Below are 27375 nucleotides of genomic sequence, written 5' to 3' on the forward strand. Positions count from 1 at the left end.
TCAATAATAAATTGTGTTTGCCTCAATAAGAAAACATCCCAGCCCTGTGGAGCTGTATATATACAAGGTGAAGGTATACACAGTTCTTCTCTGAGGACTTCTAGGAGATTCTTGCTTCTTTCTATAAATCCTTGAGTTCCTCTACAAAGCATCTTCTCTCCTAAAGTGAGAACCTCTCATCCTGAAGCTCTCTAGTGTCCCATTTAATGAACTGCCTTCTGAAGGGTTAACACATCTCTTCGTGTATCAGGTTTAATGTATTCGATGCTCTGAGAATTATCAAAATACCTTGGAAGAAATACCTCCTATAAAGCAGAGAAGGTAATTTTTTACTTTCCATCCTGATTAAGTACCAATCTGAGATACAAGATCTAGCTCAGAAGTATTTAAAGGTTTTAGTGACTGAACGCAGATTTAGGGCATACACTCTAGAGATTGAAAGGGTATTTGTTTCCTACAACCAAGAAGTTGAATATATGACAAAGATACCAATTAAGTTTTCAACTGGGCAGTGTATAAACTGATATTTTCAAACTTTTTAGACTATTGTAATAGTCTACGATCACAGGTTTTGCCCGTTTAAGCAGTGAGTATATACTGGATCTTTGGTATATGTGAGCTATCAACTAGAAATGGCTGTTTATAGGATCCTGTAAACTTCTAAAGGGCAAGTCCAACATAATTTGGCAAGAAAAAATTGAACATGTAGTGTCTATATTTTGCAACAAGACTTTTCGGGTAAGTATTATTTTTGGCACATCTCAAGTCAGGACATACAGAATTATGTCATTCATTTCAAGGACTATAACTAATCTTTATTGATGGACATTATTTGGGCTGTTTCCAATTTTTCTCTTTTGTACAATGTTGTCATATATATATGTCTATAAATATTTTCATGTTTATTTTTATGTGGGATGAATTCATAGGAAAATTAAGCCCAAATATCTAAAAGAGCACAAATTTTCAGTATTTGTAGATGAAATCGTTATATATCTATTAATAAAAGACAAAAATTGAAAACTGTCAACACCACTAGAAGTAATAAAATAGTTTAGTAAGTGGCCAGTGAAACAGTGAAATATGCCAAAAATGTAAAATCAAGAGCTCTTCTATAGGCCATCAATAACTAGCGAATAAATGGAATTAGAAAAAAATCCTATTTATAATATGAGGAAAAACTATTAAATGAAAGCATTACATTTGGGGACTTTTATATCTTAAGAATGCTAGATTTTGTTTTCATTTCAAAAGATACCACTTAAATATTATTTATTCAGGGGATTTAAAAAGTCTCAAAAGAAATAAACGTTTTAAAAATATACTTGCAATATAGATCCCTAATGCTTTAGATGACAATTGAAATAAATGATTGCTAATATCCCTTCGAGTGCTATTATTCTAGAACTCTATTTTCTGTACTTCACTGTCTGTAAACATGAGAGAGCATAATTTAGAGGACTGTTGAAGAGATGTATGTATTAAGGAAACAGAGAGCAAAATATAAGCTCAAAATTGCCATAAGATGTATTTTTCTACTTGAGGTGATAATGAGCATAAGTTAGATGTGGTTCCATGAAATAAATCAGAATATCTTCTATAAGGGCTTTTAAAAGAACAAAGAGAGATAATTTTTTTTAATTAAATAACATTGGACACTTCACATATATTTATTTATTATTTATCCTCAGAATATAGTTTCCGAAGTTCATGTAATTAATAAATGGACAAACAAAATTCAAACCTAAGTCTTTTCATTGTAAATTTGTGTTTATGTTTGCAGTAAAACTATACTCCATCATTTCCTAGAGATAATTTTATTGTGGTTTTTCATAAAGAATATATACTAGCATCATTATTGATTAATGTACATTCATGGTAAATAGCATGATGAGGAGTGACATCAGCAAGATGGCAAAATAGGAAGCTTTAGATCTTCCTTCCCCCACCAAAACACCAATTCAACAACACTTCACAAACAAATCGCTTTGTGAGATAATCCAGAAACTAGTTGAAAGGCTCCTGCATGCCAGGTAAGCACAAAACCAAACACCTCTAAGTAGATATGGAAATTTTAGACACTCTCTTGGTAGAATCCCTGCCCTCAGCAGAAGACAATATGATCAGGGGAAATCCTCCCACTTCCCAGCTTCTCCCTGGGGAGGAAAAGAGATAGACCATACATCCTGTGCCCCAAATTTTCTGGGGCTTTCTACAGTGCTGGCTTCTGTTTTGCCAGTCTAGGAGCACTGAGAGTACCTGGCATAACGAGCTGGGCTGGCGGTCAGCGTGTCCCATTCTCCAGGCACAGCCTAGGATGAGCAGACAAGAGGTTCCAATCCCCAGCTTACCCCTGGGGAGCAGAGTTGGCCCGTACATCCAATGCCTCAAAGTTTCAGGGGGATGCCCAAAGGACTAGCTTCCATCTTGCCTGTTTTGGAGTGCTAACAGGACTCTCAGCATACTCTAACTGCCTGAGGCCCAGTGAAAACAAATATGGTGGTTTGATTTAGCATGCAACTAGTCACCACATCCCAACCCCCTGGCTCAGCTCAGAAAGCACAAGTAAGAAACCCTCGATTCCAGCTTCCCCCTGGGGAGAGAAAGAGTTGGACACAACGTCCAACTATCCAACTCTCTGGTGACTACCTGAGCAACTGGCTTGAGTCTCTCTTGTCTCAGAGTGCTGATGGGATCTGGCATGCTGTAGACACCTGGGGGCTACCAGGAACAAAGACAGCAGGTTGGACTGAAGGTTTGAGAGGCCTCCAGAATCTCTGGCTGGCCTATTGGTGAGGGTTTTCTCCTGTTTGAAGCCAATGCATGTAGACTGGGAGAATGGCTCTTTTGTCTACTGCACAGACACCAACCAAAATCTCTCAACAAAGAAAAGTCTAGGACTATGTGACTTTACTGGTGAATTCTGCCAAACATTGAAAGAAGTATTAGTGCCAATCCTTCTCAAAGTCTTCCAAAAGGTTGAAGAGGAGGGAACACTTCCAAACTCATTTTATGAGGCCAGCATTACCCTCATACTGAAGCCAGAGAAAGATACAATAAGAAAACTACAGATCAACATCTTTGATGGATATAGATGCAAAAAACCTCAACAGTATACTAGCAAACCAAGTTCACCAGCACATTTAAAGGATCATACACCATTACTAAGTGGGATTTATCCCTGGAAGGCAAGAATGTTTCAACATATGAAAATCAACTAATGTGATACACCACATTAACAGAATAAAGAATAAGAATCACATGATCATCTCAATAGATGCAGAAAAAGCATTTGACAATTTTCAATATAATCATGATAAAAACTCTCAACAAACTAGGAGTAGAAGGAATTTGCATCAACATAATAAAAGTCACATATAAAAAGCCCACAGTTAACATCACACTCAGTAATGAACAGCTACAAGATTGTCCCCTAAGATCAGGAACAGGTAAGGATGCTCACTTTCACCATTTCTTTTCAACATAGTATTGCAAGTCCTAGCTGGAATAACTAGGCAAGTAAAGGAGATAAAAGGCATTCACAATGGAAAGAAAGAATTAAAATTTTTCCTATTTCCGGATTACATGATCTTATATATATAAAACCTTAAAGACTCATTTAAAAAAAAAACTATTAGAACTAATAAACAAATTCAGTAAAGTTGCAGAATTAAAAACCAACATACCAAAATCAGTTGCATTTCTATACACTAACAATAAACAATTCAAAAAAGAAAATAAAAAATTAATCCCGATTACAATAGCACCAAAAAGAATAAAATACTTAGGAATAAACTTAAGCAAGGAGAGGAAAGACTTGCACACTGGAAACTACAAAACACTGATGAAAGAAATTAAAGACACAAACAAAATAGAAAGACATTCTATATTTATGGATTGGAAAACTTAATATTGTTAAAACTTCTTCCCAAAGCAATCTACACATTCAATTCAATTCCTATCAAAATTCCTATGACATTTTTTACAGAAATAGAAAAAACAATTTTAAAATTCACGTGGAACCACAGAAGACTCTGAATAGTCAAATCAATCCTGAGATAGAAGAACAAAACTGGAGGCATCACGCGTCCTGATTTCAGACTACATTACAATGCTACAGTAATTAAAACAATATGGTACTGATGTAAAGACAGACATAGACCAATGGAACAGAATAGAGATCCCAGAAATAAATCCACACATATATGGTCAACTAATCTTTGACAAGGGTGGTATGAATACACAACGAGAAAAAAATAGTTTCTTCAATAAATGGTGTTAGGAAAACTGAGTATCCACATGAAAAATAATGAAACTGGACCTTTACTTTACATCCTACACTAAAATCAAATCAAAATGGATTAAAGACTTAAATGTAAGACTTTAAACTGTAAACCTCCTGGAAGAAAACATGGAAGAAAAAATTTATGACATTGATCTTGGCAATGATTTCATGAAATGACACCAAAAGCAGAGGTAACAAAAACAAAAATAGACAAATGGAACTACATCAAACTAAAAAGGTTCTGCACATCAAAGGAAACAAACAACAGAGTGAAAAGCCAATCTGCAGAATGGGACAAAATATTTGTAAACCATATATCTGATAAGGGGCAAATATCCAAAACGTATAAGAAATTCTTACAACTCAATAACAAAAAACTAATTACCCAATTGAAAAATGAGCTAAAGACTTTAATAGACATTACTCCAAGAAGACAAATGTCCCAACGGGTATATTAAAAGATACTCACCTTTACTAATCATCAGGGAAATGCAAATCAAAATCACGATGAAATATCACCTCACTCCTACCCAGATGGCTATTATAAAAAACAAAACAAAAGACAAGTGTCGGCAAAGATGTAAAGAAATTGGAACCCCTGATCACTGTTAGTGGGATTGCAAAATGGCGCAGCCAGTACGGAAAACATTATGGAGTTTTTTCAAAGAATTAAAAATAGAACTACCACATGATTCAGCAATCCCACTTCTGGCTCTTTTCTAAAAGAATTAAAATCTGGATCTTGAAGATATTAGCACTCCCATGTTTATTGCAGCACTATACACAATAGCTAAGATGTGGAAACAAATGTTCTTCCTGCATGAATGGGTAAAGAACATGTGGTATATACATTCAACGGAATATTATTCAGTCTTTAAAAAAAGGAAATTTCGCAGTATGTGACAACATGGATAAGCCTTGAGGATAATATGCTAAGTGAAATAAGTCAGTCACAAAAGGACAAATAGGGTGGAGGATGGGGGGTGGGAGAGGAAATCAGGAGTTGCTAACCAATGGGCAAAAAAATTTCAGTTATGCAAGATGAATAAGTTCTAGAGATCTGTGCAGCATTGTGCCTATAGTTAACTTAAAATTTTTTAAGATGGTAGGTTTCATAAGTGTTCTTAACACAATAAAATAAAGTTAAATTTTAAAAAATAGCATGACAAAAATTAGAAAGGTCTATAGTAATCTATCCAACACTCCTCAACCCATCTCCAAAACCTAGAAACAGCCACTTTCAACTCATTTAGTTCTTTTTTCCTATTTTTTACTCCCATATTTCTAAATAACATGTATACTACTATTATGGGTTTTTAAATTTTAGACAAAATGCGTGGACTTCCAAGAATGTTGCATGAGAATTTAGTTCTCTTTTACACCTTTTCTCGTGTCCATTTCAGACCTTTAAACTTCTCTTCCTCATTTTTCCAATATAACAATTTTACAATCTTTGGTCAAATCATTATTTAGTGTTTCCGTTACTGTAACCATGTAAATGTTTTGCACGGTTGAGCCACACAGGGAACTCTGACTATATTTCCTTTTTTGTTCAACTTTTGTATTACGTGGAGTTATTTATTGTCTTTATTTTGATTTTTAAATTTTTTGTTGTTGCTTCTTAGGTACCTATACATAAGACATTTCTAAGTGTTTGATACATATTGACTTCTTGTAACAAAACAAACTTTTGGACTTCATTTTATCTGTTTTAAAGCATTTTATGCATGCTATTACATTTGTGGCTCACAATGAACACATTCATAATGTAGAAAAGATCTATTTTGCAGACAAAGAAACTAAAAGCTTAGACAGATTAAAGTAAATTGTCCAAGGTCTGTGACTAGCAAGAGACAGAAGCAGTTCTGACACTGGAGTTTCTGAGGCCAAATCTGTCATCATATCCACTGTAACACAACCAATTCTTAGCACGGTAGTTCTCCCTCTGCTGGCAGATTCCCTCATTAGCTACAAGTGTCAGCACTGCTCTTGAAGGCTTCTCATCACTTGCACTTAATACATCGGGGAGTTCACGTTACGCACCAAATAACTCTCTGTGTGTGATGCTATTGGTAATAGAAGAGGCTCAGTGAATAGCCCTACTTTGCTGCTTGAGCCACCGTACGCCCTGGAAATTGCAGGGACAACTTGATTGCGATGGGACGCTGGACTGTAATGAGTCTCACTATGTGAAATCTCTTCCCTGGGAATAGAAAGATTATGCATAAAGAACAAGAGCTCAGTGACTTTACACTGTTCTATCAAGTACTGAGAGCTGCGCTGATTACATTGGACTAGAATGAATCAAAGTAATTAAAGCAGCTAAGTACCAAGTCATTTTCCCCTTAGAATTAGCTCAGCAGGCTGGGCAAATTTTTGCCTCTATCACTGGAAAAAACAGATATGCTGGAATTGGTTTGTTCAACTCTGAATAGTCTTGCTGTCACCACAGCATGAAGGTGTTCCCTGTGTGAACTTATCCACTCCTGTGTATGTAGATCTTGTCCGTCCTTCAAGAACCAGGGCTTGTTCCCAAATCACTTTATAGACTTTGCTAAAATAAGCAATATACACTATGAAACCTAAAAGATTAAAACATATTACACTGTTGATAGTCAACTTTATTTATTTAAACTCAGTAATTTTATATATTTCAAAGCAGTAGAATTCTCCGGACTCAAAATTTATTATCCTTTCCAAATGCAAATCAAAACCACAATTAGATATCGCCTTACACCTATCAGAATGGCTATAATTAACAAGACAAGAAATTACAAGTGTTGGAGAGGATGTGGAGAAAAGGCAATCCTCATACACTATTGGTGTGAATGTAAACTGGTGCAGCCACTATGGAAAACAGTATGGAGATTCCCCCAAAAATTAAAAATAGAAATACCGTATAACCCTGCTATTCCACTTCCAGGAATTTATCCAAAGAATATGAAAACACTAATTAGAAAAGACATATGCACTCCTTTGTTCATTGTGGTGTTATTCACAATAGTCGAGACATAAGCAACCTGTGTCCATCAAGGGATAAATGAATAAAGAAGATGTGGTATATATATACAATGGAATACTACTTAGCCATAAAAAAAGATGAAATCTTGCCATTTGTGACAATGTGGATGGACCTTAAGGGTATTAAGCTAAGCAAAATAAGTCAGATGGAGAAAGAACATTACCATATGACTTCACTCATATGTAGAAGATAAACACATATATACAGAGAACAGATGCTGGTTACCAGAGAGGAAGGGGGCAGGGGGAGAGCAAAAAGGGTAAAGGGGCACATTTGTGTGGTGACAGATGGCAACTAGACTTTGAGTGGTGAACGCTATTTAGTCCATACAGAAGTCGAAATATAATGGAGCACACCTGAAACTTATATAATGTTATAAACCAAAGTGACGTCAACAGAAAAAAAATTTATTATCTTTTCCAAACTGTTGGGATTCAAGAGATCTGAAAATGCTTTGAAAAGTCATTAAATAACCATCTGCTAATCTCTAAACCTCTAATCTCTGAAGTATGGCACATACATAAAATTATCTATGTGTGTATCTGTGTGTACACATACATGTGTGTGTGTCTATATATGTGTTTGTGTGTGTATATATATGCACCTATAATATAAATGAACACAGTTTTTGAAATATTATAAATTAATGAGAAGGGGAAGAAAATCCTCACATATGTACCAAGCCCTGTCTCAGAGCCTCTATTCATATTTTTTTGTCTCAGCCTCACGGCCTTGAGAATTGGGCATCATTGTATCTATTATAGAGAAAAAAAATAAGACCAGAAAGTCAAATAGCTTTGTCAAATGCATGCAGGTAATAAATAGTCTAGCCTGGTCTCAGCTCCTAGTCCATCTGTCTCCAAAAGTCCTTCCTATGTCTCTTATACCCTGCCACTACTTATATAATACTTCTTAAACTTGTTTTCATCTATAAACTTAATATAAGTCAATTCAGGACAGATATTTATCACACATCTATTTGCATCCTCAGAGGGTAAAATATTTATGTAAATATGAGAACAAAACGATGCGGTCCCCCATGCCTGGCATCAACACAAAATCTGTGACATTAGCTATGCTATACAAACTGTGAAAGATAAGTTAGTGTTCTTTTTATTTTATGACAATGTGAACCCTGCGATATATGGCACAAATGAAACTAAAAACAAAATATAATTGTAATTTTGTGGTGAGATCTCCAGTGATCCTTTCAGATTAAAGCATTCCAATGATAATGCCTCTGCGTATGACGTATGGGCCCTGCGTGCCTGTGTTGAGCGGATGTTTATACTGCAAAGGAATGAGCCCTTGACTTTCCACATATAGGGTCTTTCTGGCTGGCAGCTGCTCCAAGAAAATTTATAGATTCCTTGAGTCCATCTTTAATCTTTTCCACTTTTCAGAATTGCTGCTCTCTTTTTTTAATCCAACTAGGGAAAAATGCAGAAGCAAGAACTTTAGACCTGCGAGAAACCTGAGAGCTCCATCACTTAGCCCTTGAAAGGCAATGATAACTTACAGTTCAGAGATTGGAGGTTTCTTCGTACAAATCCCAGTAACTGCATCTTGGGGCTGTCTGATTATTCTAACCTTAGTAATTAGCGTTATTATAACAGCATATGAGGGGATTTGGGAGTTGAAAAAGGCTTTAGATGCTCCTAGGACCCTAATGATAAATGCCCTGCTACTCAAATTGAACTGGTTTGATTCTAAACATGGTTGTGATAACAATAAAGAAAATAATAACAGCTACAATGTATTGAACCCCTACTATGTAGCTTATGTACATTACACCACTCATTTTCACCACAAGTCTGTGTGACTTAATTCCCAGGAGGCTAAAATCCATCTTTTCCACTTTCATTTTTGATTAATATCCTTTCTATCTTTTTTCCGTTAACCTTTAACTTAACAATTATCTCACAAGTTAATAGGAGGGCCATTAGACTTAGCTAATTAAATAGTATAGTATTCTAATTGGGACTAAAATCGTTATTCATCAATCAAACAACCTTCTGCAGAGCACACTGACATTCTTCAATTAGGCCATTTGAGATCAGAATGTTGGATAAAACATTTAAATCAGCCATAAGCTACACTCAATGCCCTGGTATAGCTGTGGCTAAAGTTCAGAGACAAAACTAAACATAGAGACTTCCAATCCACACAAGATGGTATAGATTCATCTCTCCCTATTCCTTGCCACAAACGATAACTATCAATTAGAGAAATAAAGCAAGAAATCAACAAAAGACAATTCTTTGTTGAGAGGTAAAAATAGTAAAGCAAATTGGTTGAAGACTCCAGGACTAGAGAAGCTACATAGCAAAGTGGGATCTTACAACACCTCATCCTGAAGAAGAAGATGATCCAGATCTAGTGTTTCCTGGTGCCAAGACTAGCATTAAAAGACCACCCAGATAGGTTCAGTCCTCCCTGGGATTGGAGAGAACTCCCCCGACAACACCAGACTGAACCAGTAAGACAGATGTAAATATAGAAAATCTCAGCAAAGAAATAATAGTTATAAAAATGAACTAAATAGAAATTACAGAACTGAGAAATACAATAACAGAAATAAAAATCTCTCTGGTTGGGCTCAATAGTAGAATGGAGACGACAAAAGATAGACTCAGTTAGGGGCCGGCCCGGTGGCACAAGTGGTAAAGTTTGGGCTCTCCGCTACTGGGGCCCGGGGTTCGCAGGTTCGGATCCCAGGCGCACACCAACACACCGCTTGTCAAGCTATGCTGTGGCAGCGTCCCATATAAAGTAGAGGAAGATGGGCACGGATGTTAGCCCAGGGCCAATCTTCCTCAAGAAAAAAGGGGAGAATTGGCATTGGATATTAGCTCAGGGCTAGTCCTTCTCACACACACAAAAAAAGATAGAATCAGTGAGTGTGAGGACAGATCAATCCAATTTACCCAAACTGAACAACAGAAAGAAAAGAGACCAAAAAATCAAATGAACAGAGCCTCAAGAACCTGCAGGACATGAAGAAAAGATCCAACATTTATATATTTCCAGTCTAAGATGAATAAGGAGAATATCGGGCTGAAAGAGTATTAAAATAAATAATAGTTGAAAATTTCCAAAATTGGTGAAAGACATAAACTCACAGATTCAAAAGCTAAGTGAACCATAGAATAAACCCAAATAAATCCATGTCAAGACATTTTATAATTTAAGTTTCTAACAACTAAAGATAAAGGAAAAAAACTTGAAAGGATGTGTTTTTCTGTGTTCTCTCTTCTGTTCCATTAATATATGTGTTGATCCCTCCATAAATATCACATTGTCTTAATTACTGTGGCTGAAAAATAAATCTTGAAATTGGAGAGTGATTCCTCCATTTTATTCTTTTGTTAAATTCATTTTGTCAATTCTAGGGTTTTTGTCTTTCCATAGGAAATATACCCATAAAATATAATTTTGACAAAGGTGCAAAAGCAATTCAATGGAAGAAGGATACTTTTTTATCAAAAGGTGCTGGAGCACTCAGATATCCTTGGGGTAGAGGGGGATCTTGACTACTTCACACCTTACATGATAATTAATTTAAAGTGGATTATGGAATTAAATATAAAATGTAAAATATAAATACTTTTAAAAAAATTTACGAGAGGTCTTCTGGATCAGGTGTTAGGCCAAAAGTTCTTAGAATCGACATCAAAAGCACAATCCAGGAAAAAAAGTTGATAAATTAAAAATCATCAAATCAAAAGCTTTTGTTCTGAGCAGGCATATATGAGGATTATGAAAAGACAAGCTACTAACCAAGAGAAAATATTTGAAACCACTTTTCCAACAAAGAACTAGAATCTGGAATATATAAAGAGCTCTCAAACTCAACAGTAAAAAACAAACAATCCAATTAAAATGGATAAGAAAATATTTGAACGGACATTCCAACAAAAAGGATATACAGATGACTAATGGACACATGAAAAGATGTTCAACATAATTAGCTGTTAGAAAACTGTAAATTAAAACCACAAGGAGATATCACTGCATTCCTATCATAAGGGCTAAAATATAAAATAACGGCAACACCAAATGCTGGCAAGGATATGAAGAAACGGGATCATTCATACATTGCGAGTGGGAATGTAAAATAGTAGTAGTCTCTGGAAAACAGCTTGGCAGTCTTTTGTTTGTTTTTTCTTAAACTAAACATGCAACTTCCATATAACCCAGAAATCAAACTCTTAGATATTTACCCAGGGAAATAAAAACATACGTCCACAGAAAACCTGTATAAGAATGTTCAAAGCAGCTTTATTTGTAATAGCACAGAATGGGAACAACTCAGATGCCCCTCAACAGGTGAGTGATTACACCCGTACCATGAAATATTATTCAGCAAGAAAAGGAACAAACTATTGATACTCACAACTTGGATGAATCTCCACAGAATTATGCAGCGTGAAAAAGACCAAGCCCAAAATGTTACATGCTGTATGATCTATATATATAATGTTCTTGTAGTGACAACATTATAGAAATGGAGAATATACTAGTGGCTGCCAGAAGTGGGAGGGTGGTATAGATGTCATTATAAAGGGGGGAACATATGGTGATGGAAATGTTCCATAACTTGACTGTATCAATGTCAATATCCTGTTTGTGCTAGGGCATTATAGTTTTCCAAAATGAGGAAAGCTGGGTAAAGAGTACGAGGAATCTATCAGCATTGTTTTTTACAAATGCACATAAATGTACAATTATCTCAAAATTTAATAATTTAAAAATAAGTATTTGCATGTTTCAATGAAAACTATTAACACAAACACCTGACAATTAAAAAAAATTGTTTTGATTTTAGTGCTTCTTTTTGGTGAGGAAGATTGGCCCTGAGCTAACATCCATGCCAATCATCCTCTATTTTTTTTTTCTTTTTTTTGTATGTGGGTTGCTGCCACAGCATGGCTTAATGAGTGGTGTATATCCACGCCCAAGATCCGAATCCAAGAACCCAGGATGCCAAAGCAGAGTGCACAGAACTTAACCACTATGCCACCAGGTTGGCCCCTTTAATGCATTTTTCAAATCGTTACCCATGACTTGGAGTGATGAGCGTCTTAGAATGAGCTAGCTGAAGCAACACTAGATTTTTATTCATTTGGTTTAAATCATAGGGAAGACTAAACATGTCACTTAAGAAATCCCTAGAAAGGACAATTGTAGGGTTGCTTAAGCCAATGGCCCATTAATGTCATCAAGGATATGGGATTTATTTCATCTTTCTTCTCTCTCGTCTTCAGTGTGTCAGCCTAGTTCTCCTTTAGGTCACAAGCTGTTTATCAAAATACTAGGCATCACAGGCCAACACAACAAATTCTCTCAGTAAAAGAAAATTATTTCTTTCATTGTTTCTCTTTGATTGGTGACAAAACGTTTCCCAAAAGTCTCTTCTAGCAGACTTCCTGCTACATCACAGAAAAAAAGGATTGCCATATTTGCTTGGACTAATCAGATTTCCCGGAGTTTAATAAGAGAGGTGTGACACAAACAAAATACAGGCTTTGCTTACCTAAATTTTGGACAACAAGCAGTATCTTCTATAAGTGACTAAAACTACCAGCCTCCTTTCTTCATTTGCAGAAAAATATTGTCACATAATAGAAACATGATTAAACCAGAAGTTGTGTGTTCTAGTCTAGACTCAATTTCAAAAATCTCTGCATGACACTGGCTAAATCCTGTACCTTCTCTGGCCTTCAGTTTTATAATCATTAAAATGAAGCAGCTGGATAAATCTCCCTTCTGGCTGTATTTATTCTGTGACAGTGCCGCAGTTATGCTTTTACACACTTGGTAACTTTTACGCACCATGCATGGCCCAACTTGAATCCACAGTCTATTGTTAGGACACAGTGACTGTCTCAGAGACAGTCAACTTCCTCCTCAGTGCTGTCTTAAGCCCGTATCATCAGACTTATCATACTGAAGCATGACTTAAATAATGTACATATTTGTCTTCCTGCACTGGACAGTGAACTCTTTTAAGGAAGAGACCACATCTTATTCATTGCTATAACCTCACTGCCCAGATTTGAATCTGGCACAGAGAAGGCAGTCAAAAGCATATAGTAACTCCAGTTAAATTATCTGCTAATGCACTGTCATCAGATTGCTTGCTGTGATACTCAGTTAATAATAATAATAATTCCAAGGTTTTGAGGCTAGGGCATAAACTAGTAGGAAAGTGATAAATGCTCTTTTAAAAAATTCAGATCTTTTTTACGTTGTTTTCCCTAGGCATAACGGTACGTATTACAGAATCTTAACCCTTCAAAATTAACTGACTTCTTTAGGTTTTGACTAACTGTTAATGTAGGAAGATCTATTTACTAAGTACAACCTTTGCACATTTCCAGAAATCATGCAACAGCTGCTCGGAAATATATAAGATATTGACCTCTGTGAAATGTCACTTGCAAATATTAAAAGAAAGGAAAACGGTGCATCAAAAATCACTTCAATTTTTCATCTACATCCATTCTTAGTTCAATATCATCATTGCTGATTGTCCAAGTGAAATGCTGCCCAAGAAATTGCCCAACAGACACCGAAGATCATTAATCACTGCTTCCAACTTCTCACTTGTAACAATTAAATAAGATGAGTAATCATCAAAAATGTAACACGAATTCTGTTTCCACTTTACAACATTTCTAAATTGAATACCTGTTGTGTCTCAGCACTTAACCCTGTGTCATTTAATATGCTAATATAATTATAAACAGGCTTTTTGAAAGCAATTTATTTTAAATGGAAGAACATCATAATTAAAAAATACAAATAAAACGCAGGCTGCATTTCTGCCTTTATATTTGGTTTTGGTGATAGTTCCTCTTGATAGAATATACAGTTATACAGTACAAAACTACTGTAGAATTATGATATATATGTATATGACCTTCTAGTTTTGAAACAAGATACTGTTTCTCTAATAAACAACACCTTGTAATAAACACATCTTCTTTCTAATTTGGTTCACCTTAACCTACAGTAAATAAATCTCAGACACTGCCTTCCACTAGCTTGAAATAACACTTGTAATACCGCAGTCAGTTCTTTCATTCAACAAATACTTATTGAGTGATTACTCTGTGCAAGAAACTGTGCTGGTTTCTGGGTTTGCATTAGTTAAAAGAAAGTTCTCTATCCTAACATAACTTGTATTCTAGCAGGAGACATGATATATTAAACTAATTACTGAATCAAAATTAAGATAATCTACATCAATTAAAAATAAGTATAGAGTATGTACACTGTATACTAGGTACTGTTCAGACAACTTGAGATACATCAGTGATTAAACCTTCAAAGATTTCTACTCTCATTAGATTACATTCTAGTGGAGAAAGACAAACTATAACCACATTTGAAGAGAGAGGGAAGAGAATGAAATAACTGTTTTGAAGAGGGTGGGAGAATGAACTTTCTGGACTCTCATGTAGGATATTGGGCAGTATTGAGAGCCTGTGTGAGACTGGTGGTCATGAATGTAGAGTGAGACCAGTCTGTAAGCTTGGAGGGTTTTCTTTAGCCCCGTGCAACACTAGAATAGATGGGCAATTAGGTTTAACTAGGATGCCAGATTGAATTATTAGTAACATCCTTTCACAGTCATACCGTAGAATTATAAATCCACATCCTTGCATATCCTCACTGTAAGCAGAGTGTATTTTTTTACCCTTTGAGACTTTGGGCTTTGGCCAGGTCACTTACTTTGTCCCGTCGGATAACAGACATGGCGTTATCAGAGATTCAATTGTGCTCATGATTACTATCGCTCTTTTGCTTGCCTGCTTTTCTCATGGGAAGAGCACAACTTGGTTAATTGCTGGTTCAAAGAGGTCTAGAGATGCCGAGAGCAGAACTGGGCAGAATCTGTAACTTAGGGCCAAATTGAGACCCACTCAGCCTATATCCATCCAATTCTAGAAGATCCACAAATGCATTAATGAGAATAAATTATTGTTGTTTTAAGTTTATTCAGGATGGTCTGTTATGAGTATTCTTGTGACAATAGTTCCCTGATAAATATGAGTTGGGAGTTAGCTAAGGAGAGTGTGACAAAGAGAAAAGTAAGAGGTGAGAAATTTAAGAATGGTTGCAAAGTGGCAATTAAAAAGATGGACTATGGAATTTAAGCTGAGTGAGAAGAAATGGATGGACATTAGCCGCCGTGAGTTTAACCATTCAACAACCATTTTTGATATCTACAATCCCAAAGGACTTGGCCAACAAATAATTTAGGAGAAGCCTCATGATTAACACATTCTCCCTCTTCCCAGAAGATTTTCAGTGTTGTTGGAGAGAAAAAAAAAAAATGTGTAGTTTTTGAGATATCCATTAAAGTCTCTTTAGGTAAGCATCAGATGAAAGACATAGACCAGCAAATATTATAAGCACAAAGAGAAAGATATCACTGAAATCCAGAATGATTAGCAGTAGCTTTCCTTGAGAAGAGACTTTGATCTGGGCAGATCTCAGGAGAGAAAGTAGTATAACATATGATCCCTGCTTTCTGTCCCCTTCCTGGTTTTTCTAGGTCACTAATCCATATTTTTGATGGCTCAAGTCAGGTGTCATTTGCCCTTCTCCACTCCCATGGCAGAAAATCTGCAGCAGTGTTTGAACTTACTTTGAGGTCTTTAAGGGCACATACTGTCCCCAATTCCTAACATAGTTCTTAACACATAACTGGAACTTGATGCCTATTTATTGAGTTAATCAATATATCAACCAATCAATCAATTAATGATAATGAGAAAGATGATGAAAGTTATGTTTCATCTATAATTTAGTCCTTGTTGCTGAAAGCAAAGTTTTTGTTTAATTTAGTTCAATTTAATGTAATGCTATGACTTGATGAGCATCGCAGATGTGTTGTGAAACTATTTTAAAACCAAGGCAAAGTTCAAGAAATGAAAGCAATTAGACAAATAATCAAATTTCTCCTTCAATCATGCTAAAAAATTAAATTTTACTTAATCATCTATATAAAATACTTAAATTGTTAGCAAGTGCTTTTTCTTACTGCTTAACCATTCTATATTATGAATAAAACGTGAAATAACTCCTGTGTAATCCAAATCATTTGCAAATTTAACAGCAATAAAAGGTTGAAGAGCTGCTTGCCATCCAGATCTGTCTAAAACATGAAACCTTCCGTCAACTGCCAAACAATGACAGCCATCCTCCATGTAAAAATTTGGGACAAGGTCACAATAATGAGTTTCTTAAGCTGTGTCAGAATGTGGCACTAAAACTGTGCTCTTTACAACTTGATAAGAAAGAATGTTTCTGGTCTGACAAAAGTGGTTTCTTTTTTTTATTTATTTATTTTTTTTGTGAGGAAGATCAGCCCTGAGCTAACATCCATGCTAATCCTCCTCTTTTTGCTGAGGGAGACCAGCTCTGAGCTAACATCTATTGCCAATCCTCCTCCTTTGTTTTCCCCAAAGCCCCAGTAGATAGTTGTATGTCATAGCTGCACATCCTTCTAGTTGCTGTATGTGGGACGTGGCCTCAGCATGGCCGGACAAGCAGTGCGTCTGTGCGTGCCTGGGATCCGAACCGGGGCCGCTAGTAGCGGAGCGCGAGCACTTAACCGCTCAGCCACGGGGCCGGCCCAAAAGTGGTTTCTTTTTAATGACAGAAAAGTTTGGGATCTGGGGAGAAGAGAGGTAAGAAGGACAGGGAGAAGAGGTATTTCAAAAGCACTTCTTGAAAAATGTTCTAAAATTGGAAGCTTGGAAGCTGTGCTGTTAATTCCCTCTAGGATCTTGCGTGAGTCATTTAACTTCCTTGATTTTCATTACCCTTGTAATATAAGATACAGGGAGTGGATAGATGATTTCCAATGTCCTTTGAAGTTCTAAGGTTCTCTGACTCTCTGATCCATTTCCAGAATTATAACTAAGTAATGGCAGGGACGAGCTCCTACTATCAAGGTTAAGCTAGGTAAATTTAATTTAATTTAAATTTAAAGACCCTTGTCTCTTAACACGTTAAAGAAGTTACAGAAGATCCAGAGCGTTTGATCTTTAATGAAGATCACAGGTGATTTCTATATGAAAGAGCCTTGCTGTAAGGATGCCATTTGCCTTAAAAAAATAAATCTATTGGCAAAAGTCACCTTTGATCACAAAAGCAAAATGTTTATATCTAAAAAAGTTATTCATCCCTCTGATATTTGAGACCTTTCTTATCCCTCTTTTCTCTAATGAGATGTCAAATATTCTGGTCTTTTAGACAGCCTTTCTGAGAGCTCAGTTTACTGTTCTGTTCCAGCCTTCTGAACTAACTTTCACATCTTCAATTGTGAAATAGTTAGAGTAGGAAATTCACAAGGACCTAGACACGGCTAGTTGCTTCTGGGCATATACAACCATTATACCCAAAATGTTACCATCCACCTCTGAAATCATGTTCCAAAGCAATAAGTAAAATATCTTATATTTATTACCATGAGAAATAGATGAAGTCACTGTTTCTATGTGGTGGTTTTCAAACAAGTCTGCAATTTATCTATGCTCCCTTCCCTTGAATCTAGACCGGCCATAGTGGCTCACATGTAACTAATAGAATGTGTTAGAAGCAACACTGGGTTTCTTCTGAGGCTAGGAGAGAAGAGACCATGCAATTCCACCTTGTTCTCTTGGGTCACTTGCTCTTGGGCAATTTCTCTCAAAACCCAGCCACCATGCTGGAGAAGCCCAGACCACATTATGAGTTAATGTGTGGATGTTCCAGTTCACAGCTCCAGGTGAACCCAGCCTTCTAGCCACTCTAGCCATGTGCCAAATATATGAGTGAAGAAACTTCCTGATGATTCCTGGCCCCAGCCATCACGTCACCTCAAGCCTTCAAGTCTTCCCAACTGTGGCCCCAGAAGTCATGGAGTAAAGACAAGCCACTCTCTAAATTCCTTTCCCAGTCTGTGAGCACAGTAAAATTCTTGTTTCATGTCACTAAATCTTGAGTGTTTTGTCACACAGCAATAGTAAAAGCACTAAATCCTAACTTTGCTTTAGTTATTCTCCACCCCACACCACCACTACACACCCTGCCTCAGCTTCAAGTCTCGTCTCAAAGGCTATATCCTCCAAGGAGTCTGTAAGTGTTTGGGCAAGCCTTCTGAGAGCTCTCCTTGGCCTTCTCTTTGTAAGCTCCTCACGTCATTTGGCAGTCGTCATCCCTGCATAAACTAGAATTATCTGAATTTAACTAAACATTTTGGAATTCTATGCCAAACTTTAAAAATCTGAATATTACAAGCTTGGTAAGGAAAGTATAAATTCTTTCTCTTTCCCACATGTAACATTATAGTCAGAAACCATGATATAAATTAGTTTGAATTTTAAAGGAATGTCTCTTTAATAAAAATAATATAATTTAGTAAACATTGAAGAAGGAATAAATAATTTTTTTTAGTATAATAGGGCATTCAAAGGCATTGTGCCTTACAACCTTCCCAAGCTTTAAATAGGGAAAGTTGGGCAGATTGGTGTGTTTTGCACTCATTTCTAATTCTACTTTAATGTGAGACTTGCTAAAAATTGTTAGTAGTGTATCTCAACAGCAGTGTTTAAGAAAGACCAAAGAAAACAAAGGGGACATAAATGCCACTATGTGACAGCTGATTCATTAATCATTTGATTTGCAAAACTCTTCCCCAAATACTATTATTTTTATTTTGCAATTGAGAAATCTGAAACTCAGAGAAGCTGAATGACTTTCCCAAAATTACCCAGCAGTAAATAGAGAATCCTGAACTCAAACCCTGGACTTTCTAATTCAGAGTGGATGGTACATTATAGAGCACAATTGCTTGTACAAGAGGAAATAAAACACAAGGTGCAGAATGTCCTCCATGTCCTTGGCCTAGACAAGATCTACATAAAGGATCATGAAGCACTTAACATTTATTGAGAGCTTTGTTGTTTTATGCCATCTCCTAAAGTGTCCTTAGATTATCTACATTTTACATATGAGGAAACCGAGACTTGGAAAACTGAAGGGCCTTCACCAAGGCCATAGAGCAGGTGAGTTGGGGAAACAGGATTCAAACCCAGGCACTCTCTCTCGCTCTAGAGCAAAAGACTGAAAGCTACGCGAGACCTCACCCCTGGTCCTAAGGATGAAGAAGAAAAAGAAGCAAGCTTTCAGCTTTGTGGATAATTGCAGGAAATTATTTCAGTGTCCACAGATGTGATCCATTGTTAAAAAGCACGCTCTTCAAAAAGACATATTCCAAGCACGTCTCACGCAACTGCCTTTCTTACTGTTCCATAGGTTCTGTAATCAACATTTACCTTGCTGATTGCAAGGTGCAAAATGTGCCAGATTAGTATATCAGGATGTTAAAGCCTCGTGGCTTTTTCTTCTTTCTTTATTTCTTTCTTTTACAGGAAAATCTTGATTATATCTTGCCGCACACGCCCCAAGTTCACTGCTGAGCAATGTTCTGGTCTTTAAAATGATGTATTATAAAATTTCCTATTACACTAGAGAATTAAGAGCAGGCAAATGTAGTCAATTATGGCAGACTTGAATCAAAGGATGTATTTAGGTATTTTTAATTAATTAAATACACAGATTCTCTAAAGCAGTGCTCTGATCGTTTTGTAACTTCTGATTTTTCACTTAAGAAATTTCTCTGAGCAAGGCATTTTTTTTCTGTTTCTCATACGTAAAATAAGTAATGTTATAACATTAAACATATTTTTTCCAATCCATGCATACCCCCACCAAAGAATTCCTGCCATTCTGCCATACTTTCTTTGGACCCCCGCCCCTCCACTTTCGATCCCTGCTCTGACACCAGGGCCATTGACCGCCTGTTCCCCCGACTCCTCCCTCGTCCCCTGCCGCTGCTCTGCTTCCTCTCCGCTCTGCCCACCACTCTGCTCATCACGAGGCAAGAAGTTTTAAGAATCTTCCAGTATTGGAGCATCTTATTAATATAAAAGAGAGCCTATTTTGCCACAATTTCATTCTGTCCTTTGATGGATGAAATAGTTATTGTATTCATTAAAGAGAAAATGAAAATAAAAAATAAGAACAACAAAGTCGAGTATTCAAACCCCATTTTCTTTGCAATTCTTTTATCAAGGAAACTGGCAACATTCCCGCTGAGGCTTATTAATTCTAAACAGACTCTAGAGCACCTCAACAGGCTGCAGAAAATAAACAAACATAAAACCTGCCAAAGAATCTCCTTTTGTTTGTCTTTGCAGAAACTCCTTCCCTGTTTGCCTTTGCAGAAAATAGGTCCCTCAGATTTTCGAGCCCTGTTCTGTGCAAATAACAGTCTCGTGGAGTGTTGGCTTCTGAGAGCTCAATGGACATCTGGGAAGGAGGCCACGGGGGTCCCAGATGTGGTCTCGTGGCTGAGATGTGTGAGAAAAGCCCAGAGTGGGGTGAAGCCACTGCTCCTTTAGGGGCGAAGGAAAAGGCAACAAGAAGGTAACCTGTGGGGTGTAGGGGGCATTGGGGGAAATTCTGCCATCGTGAAGGGGTGAGCCAGCTGGAAAGGAAAGACTTCAGCAGAGGTCTGGGAGGGACAGCCCATCTGTGTGGGGACACCTTCCTTGGGTTAGCACCTTCCTTGGGCTGGCAGGGCTACAAGTGGGCCCTGACAGAGACAGAAGTAAATCCTTCTGCTCCGCTTAAGAAACCAGCTCTGCTCACACTGCTTCGTGAGCCCTGGGGTTTCAGAATAAGCCGGAATCGGTCACATGGAGTTATTAATGGGCAGTTTTTGATGGGAGTTCAGGCACAGCTCTGTTGACTTACTGGTTGCATGTTTTAGCTTGGGTTGCTGTTTCATACTTTCTAATCTCAGTTTCTTTATTTTTAAAATAGGAATTATGATAATTTATAGGATTGATATGAGGATTAAATGGAATGAAATTATGTATGGGTACTGCATAGTACTGTAGTGAGCACATGAGACTTGATCATTAAATAATGATTTTTTTCAAACAATGATTTTTTAAATCGTTAAGGCTATTCCCTGGAGAAGGTAGCTGTAGGATAACTGCCAGGGCCATGGCCCCTCGAAGTGCATAAAATAAAGAATTCACGTTAGAAACTGAGAAAATAAAGAAACTGACATTAAGTATTTCACTTTACTTAATCATGCATCATATGATAGAGCACACATGCTTAAGGGGTAAAATGTTGGCCAACAGTAACAATTCATTATAATTGCTAACATATTTGAAGCATGAGCCATGTGATGGGCATTGCCCTCTGCTATTTCCCAATGATACAACACAACATATCTTCCTGTTTCTGTGACAGTTTTCAAAGGTGAAAATGAAGGTTTGTATTTAAATAGCTTCACAACAAACGGAAATAGTTTCCTAAAGGCCTTTAGATTGGTAGGAAAATATAGATTTCCCTTTGGCCTGGGAGACAATTGTGACCTGTGTTCACATAATCAAGATCAAAGAACAATAAATATCAAGAGTTTCGTGTACACAGCGTCCCTACCCTGGTTACATAATAGAAGAAAAAACTGTCTAGATTTGCCCCTGCTTGGAGCTGGTGTGGGGAATGGACTGAGAAATAGAAGCTGGGAGTCATGGTGTGGGAGGGATTCCCATCCTAAGGTTATGGGAGTGGCCAAACATGGGATATTGACACTGGGTGGATGAGATTAACAAGACTTTATTAACACGCATACTCACAGCCCTGGGGATGAGGACACTGTGTACCATGCAGGGCCACACAGAGGAATGAGCAGGGGCTTGGGAGGCAGGTTTTGCTGTGGTGTGACCCCAGGTTTCCTTGAGAGGAGGTGATTGGCTTCTTTGAATAATTCTGCAGGTTCCCAGGCACCAAAACCCGCCACTTGGATGAGCAGGAACTGTGCCTGGTCCCTTGATGAGGAGGGTTGATAGGCTGGGGGATCTTTCCCGGAAGCAGAGTGAGAAGGGAAATTTGTGGTTAGGCCATGGGGGGGTCCTCCTGGTTTTACCAGATGCCATAATATTTGGCCTGAATTTTAGACCCTACTACATCATTGAGTTTAGGAACTTGGAGACCAGAGACACTGAATATTAACCTGACATCACACAATGACTGAGAGTGACAAAGCTGTGATATGAGGCCTCAGATCCCTGTCCTACTTGGTATTAGTTCATAATTTATATACCACTTGCTTTCTAAAAGGATTTGTAGTGACATACCATAAAATATACATGAACAATAAGACTATCAAAGCAGAAGTAGAGTGTTGATATTTGAGAAATTACATGGTAAGGAAGGGTTTTCCCGTACATACTACAAAACTAACAAAGCAAAGCTCTAGAGAACCGCATGGGCACAGACCTTTCCTAAGGCCCTAGAAGGGGCTCTAAAGGAAATGTGTTTACACAGTCATATGTTTTTGTCAAGTTTGCAAAAATTAAAATATTTTAACCACAGTCAGATTATGACTGCTTTCTATTTCCACCTCAACTTCTCTTACGTCACACTACGCATGGTCATTATGGGCAATTCTGAGAGCCCGCTAAGGGAAAGTTGATCGCGAGATGCATCTTGTTTGTGTTGAATGAGATCTTCTGTGCCTGTGGTCTGTCCCAGTGTCAAAATGGCTCCTTGGACTTTTACCTCTCACTGTGCCAAAAAAAAACTGGCAAAATGACATCAAGGTGAAGGGTCAAAAGTAGCACTGCAATGTGAATATGCCCTACAGTGTATGGCATGTGTGTAACAGAGTAGAGGCAGAGTTTTAAATATATAGAGCCAGAACTTTGGAATTTTTTTCCATATTTTATGGCACATATTTGAAAGAAACTTGATAGACGTTTTCACAAAATTGACAACAATCCTAAAGATTTCCCAGGCATTATCAATGATAAGTTTTGAAACTGAAAGTAACTTCTAAACTGTCAATTTAGTACCAACCTATGTTCTTCAGACCTACACGATTTCTCTAATAAAGTTACATGTTTCATTTTTATATTGCTTGATTCCATCTCTCTCTGGAAATGGCTGGTGGGATAGCTCCAAAATCATTAGAATACACCTGGGATTTGAGATGATCTGATATAAAATATACATTCTGAGGATGGGAAATATGTATTAAAAATTTTAGCAGGACTTTAGGAGGGTACTCAATGTGTTTGTGTGTGTGTGTATGTGACACCATTTTAATGAGTTTGATGAGTTGATTTCAGAAATATACATTCAATTTTTCCCAAACGTAAGAGCTATAGATATTTATCAAATATTGAAAAATTGCTTTTAATTTTACCCTGTGAGTATACATAAGTATTTTACTGGACTACACATCATCATGGATACAAACAAATTTTAGCTTCATATGAGAAAATAAATTAAAAAATAAATCTGAGAGCCTCTGGAATTAGGGTAAGAGCATGCTTTTAGAGCAAAAGAGAGAACAGAGTTGGCCACCCAAAGAGAGAGGCTATCATTGTCCTTAGGAGCCAAAACTAAGATAAAATGCATGGACTGTAGAACTGATGATGGAAGTGGCATGTTCTAGCGTTAGCAGGTGAGATAAAGTCCAGAGAGAGCATTCTCTGCCTAATAATTAGAAGAAACAAAAATCTTCTCAAGTATGGTTCAAAACTTATTAGGTTACAGCAAAATAATATAAGGCAAAATTTTTCCCAATACTTTAAAATCCTGACATCAAAGGGGCACTGAAATTACAAACTAGACCAATGGTAAGGTCGTGTTTCCAAGTGAAAATTTTTATTAATGGAGAAACTTTTGAAATCCGGATATTAGAAAGAAAGAAAGAAAAATCTAAGACAGGCAAGTATAATGCAGTGTAAATTAACAACATTAAAGAAGAGGAATTAACGTTTATGTCCAAGTTTCACTCATTTTATCAAAGTAGGAATTTTTTTTCAAATTTCTTAAGCTCCCTTGCAATATAGAAGAAGATCTATATTGCAGTGCTTAATTTTGATCAAGTTGTTTCTCACATGGAAAATCTTCATATTGTATTCCAGGGTGAGCAGGAGTGAAGAACGTATTGATATGTGCTCTGGGTAATAGAGCAACAAATGAGGGAACATATAGGATAATTAATCTTGCCAGAAAATTAAAAATTTTTACAGCTCTGTATTAATCATTATATTAATACAAAAGCATTAAAATATACTTTTCTAACTCTTTTTATTAAACTATCTGATAATGCTTAATGATTCTTCTAAACAATGCTCAAAAATACAGCCAGTAAAAAAATGGTCCTATGCTAGCGATTCCTATTTATTTAGTAGCTATACTCTATACTAATCATTTTCAGGTATTATCTTCAATCCTAATTAATCAAACAAAACAAAACAAAAACAAACAAACAGAAAACCTTGACAAGAATGTTTTACAGATCCTATTTTACAGAGAAGAAGACTGAGGGGTCGAACGTTCAACAACCAGCCTAAGTTCACACGGATGGTGGAAGGAGCAGATAAGGCCCATCCCCACACCTTTTGGACCCCCCCACCTTGGCTCTCTCTGCCTCTGACTGCGGTTCATGAATCCAGGGGAAGAGCAGCTACCTTTCCTCACTAGCCAGTGGAGTAGCTAGGAAGTCCTCCTCAATGCTGCCCTTGATCCCAACTCAAATTTTCCTGCATGGGGAATACAGCCCAGGAAAACTCCTCCTACTCCTAGTAAAGAGACGGCACATTATTTATTTATTTATTTTTAATTTTATTTATTTATTTATTTATTCCCCCTAAGCCCCAGTAGATAGTTGTATGTCATAGCTGCACATCCTTCTAGTTGCTGTATGTGGGACACGGCCTCAGCATGGCCGGAGAAGCAGTGCATTGGTGCGCGGCCGGGATCCGAACCCGGGCTGCCAGCAGTGAAGCACGCACACTTAACCGCTAAGCCACGGGGCCGGCCTGGCACATTATTTTTATAATCATGTCATTCTGTGCAATTGAAAGTGAAGCATTTTTATCTTTTCAGGAAGCCAGTGAAAAGACAAAAACAAATACCTAAATCAGTCTTTCAAAATCATCACTTGTTAAATTATAATTTGTCAGTAAGTTAAATATTCACAAAAGTTTTTTAACATGAAAACTCCAGAATCTTTAATATAAATTATATTATATGCAACTCCTTCTATCTCAAAGGTCTTCCCTGGCTCCCAAATGTCTACTAAATTAAGTGTAAACATGTCACCTTCATAGTGAAATCTCTGGGCAGTCTGTCCCCACCCTGCCTCCCAAGCTTTATTTCATCTCCCCTTCATGCGACCTGTGTGTCATCTGAAGTGTTCCTAAATATGTCAAAAATGTCTCATATTTTTGTATTTGTTTTTGATAATCCCTTTTCCTCAAATTCCCATCTATCTTCCCATAACTCTTCCTATCACCAATTTGTTCAGGTTGAAGTCCATTCCATCCTTAAAGCTTACACAAAACTACCTCTTTTCTAAAACTGTTCTTAACTGGACACTTCACCTGCACATTACCACATCCTCTTTATATTATGTTGGTATTATTTGTTTTTTATACATAAAAAAAATTAATGCTACTATATACTTATATATCAAAAAATTAAATATAATTATATTCAAAATAATATTTTTAAAAAATTTGTAAAGTTTATCTGTCAGAATAAACTAAGTTACACTCTAGACACAACATGAATTTCAGTAGGTTAAAAATAAAAATTTTATTCTTTGTCGTGTTTCAACAGAGAAAGAGAGAGTATAGTAGTGAAAAGACTATGAAATTTGAAGCTCAAATTCTGCCTCTGCTGCTGAATAACTATGATTTTGTTAAGTTGCATTATTTGACTATTCTTGGTTTCAGTTTCAACATCTATAAATGCAGATTATAAATCTTAATTTGCATGATTGTTGTAAGAATTAAAACTAACGTGTGAAATGAACCTAATACTGTGCCTAGTATATCTATTCAATAAATTGTAAATGTTGTTATTATTATCATTCTTACCAGTTTCCTCATCTTAATTGGCTAATGGAATCACTTTAAAGGCATACTATTTTTTAAAAAATTTAGACATATCTTATAGACATCTTTCTAATGTAATTCAAAAAATAAATGAAGTTATAAAATCAAAATAACTTAAACCTATATATCACTTTAAAGCATGCAAAAAGCTTCCATATACAATATATCATTTAAATTCAATAAGCCTTAAAACCAACCTGTTAAAAATATGTCAATAAAATCTCCTTTAGAGAAGAGGAAAATAGAGCATTACAGTAGGCAGAATATTCATTCCCAACAGATGTCTGTGGGACATCTGTTCTTAATCCATAGAATCTGTGAACATGCTAGATGATGTGGCAAACGGGATTAAAAATTGCACTATGAAGTAAGGTTGCTAATCAGCTGGTCTTAAAATAGGGAAATTATCCTACATTATCTAGGTGTGCCCCAAGTAATCACAACAATCCTTAAAAATGGAAGAGGTAATAAGAAGAGAGAAACAGAGATGGCAACAACAATAGGAGTTGGCCCAACATTTCTGGCTTTGAAGATGGAGATAGGGGCTTTGAGCCAAAGAAAGTGTGTGGCTACTAGAAGCTGGAAAAGGAAAGGCTCTTTCTAGAGCCTCCAGAAAGACACAACCCTGCCAACAGCTTGATTTTAGTCCAGTGTGATCCATGTGCGATTTCTGACCTTCAGGACTGTAGCTTAACAAATTTATATGCTTTAAGCCACTAAGTTTGTGATAATTTATTACAGCAGAAATAGACAACTGATGCAAATTTTGTTACCTGGAAGTGAGGTGCTTCTGTAACAAATATTTTAAAATGTAGTAGTGGTTTTGGAATTGGACAATGGACAGATACTGGAAGAATTTTGAGGAGCATGATAGAAAAATTCTAGATTGCCTTGAACAGACTAGTAGTAGAAATATAGATATGAATGACTCTGCTAGTGAAGACTCAGGAGGAAATGAGGAGCATGGTAAAGAAAACATTTATCATTTTAGAGAATGTCAAAATTGTTATGAAGACTATCAATAAGAATATGTACACTAAAGGAGTTGCTAGTAATTCCTCAGATGGAAAGAA

Source organism: Ceratotherium simum, chromosome 7, assembly GCF_057802395.1.
Source record: "Ceratotherium simum simum isolate JZ-2026a chromosome 7, ASM5780239v1, whole genome shotgun sequence".
Taxonomy (NCBI): Eukaryota; Metazoa; Chordata; class Mammalia; order Perissodactyla; family Rhinocerotidae; genus Ceratotherium; species Ceratotherium simum.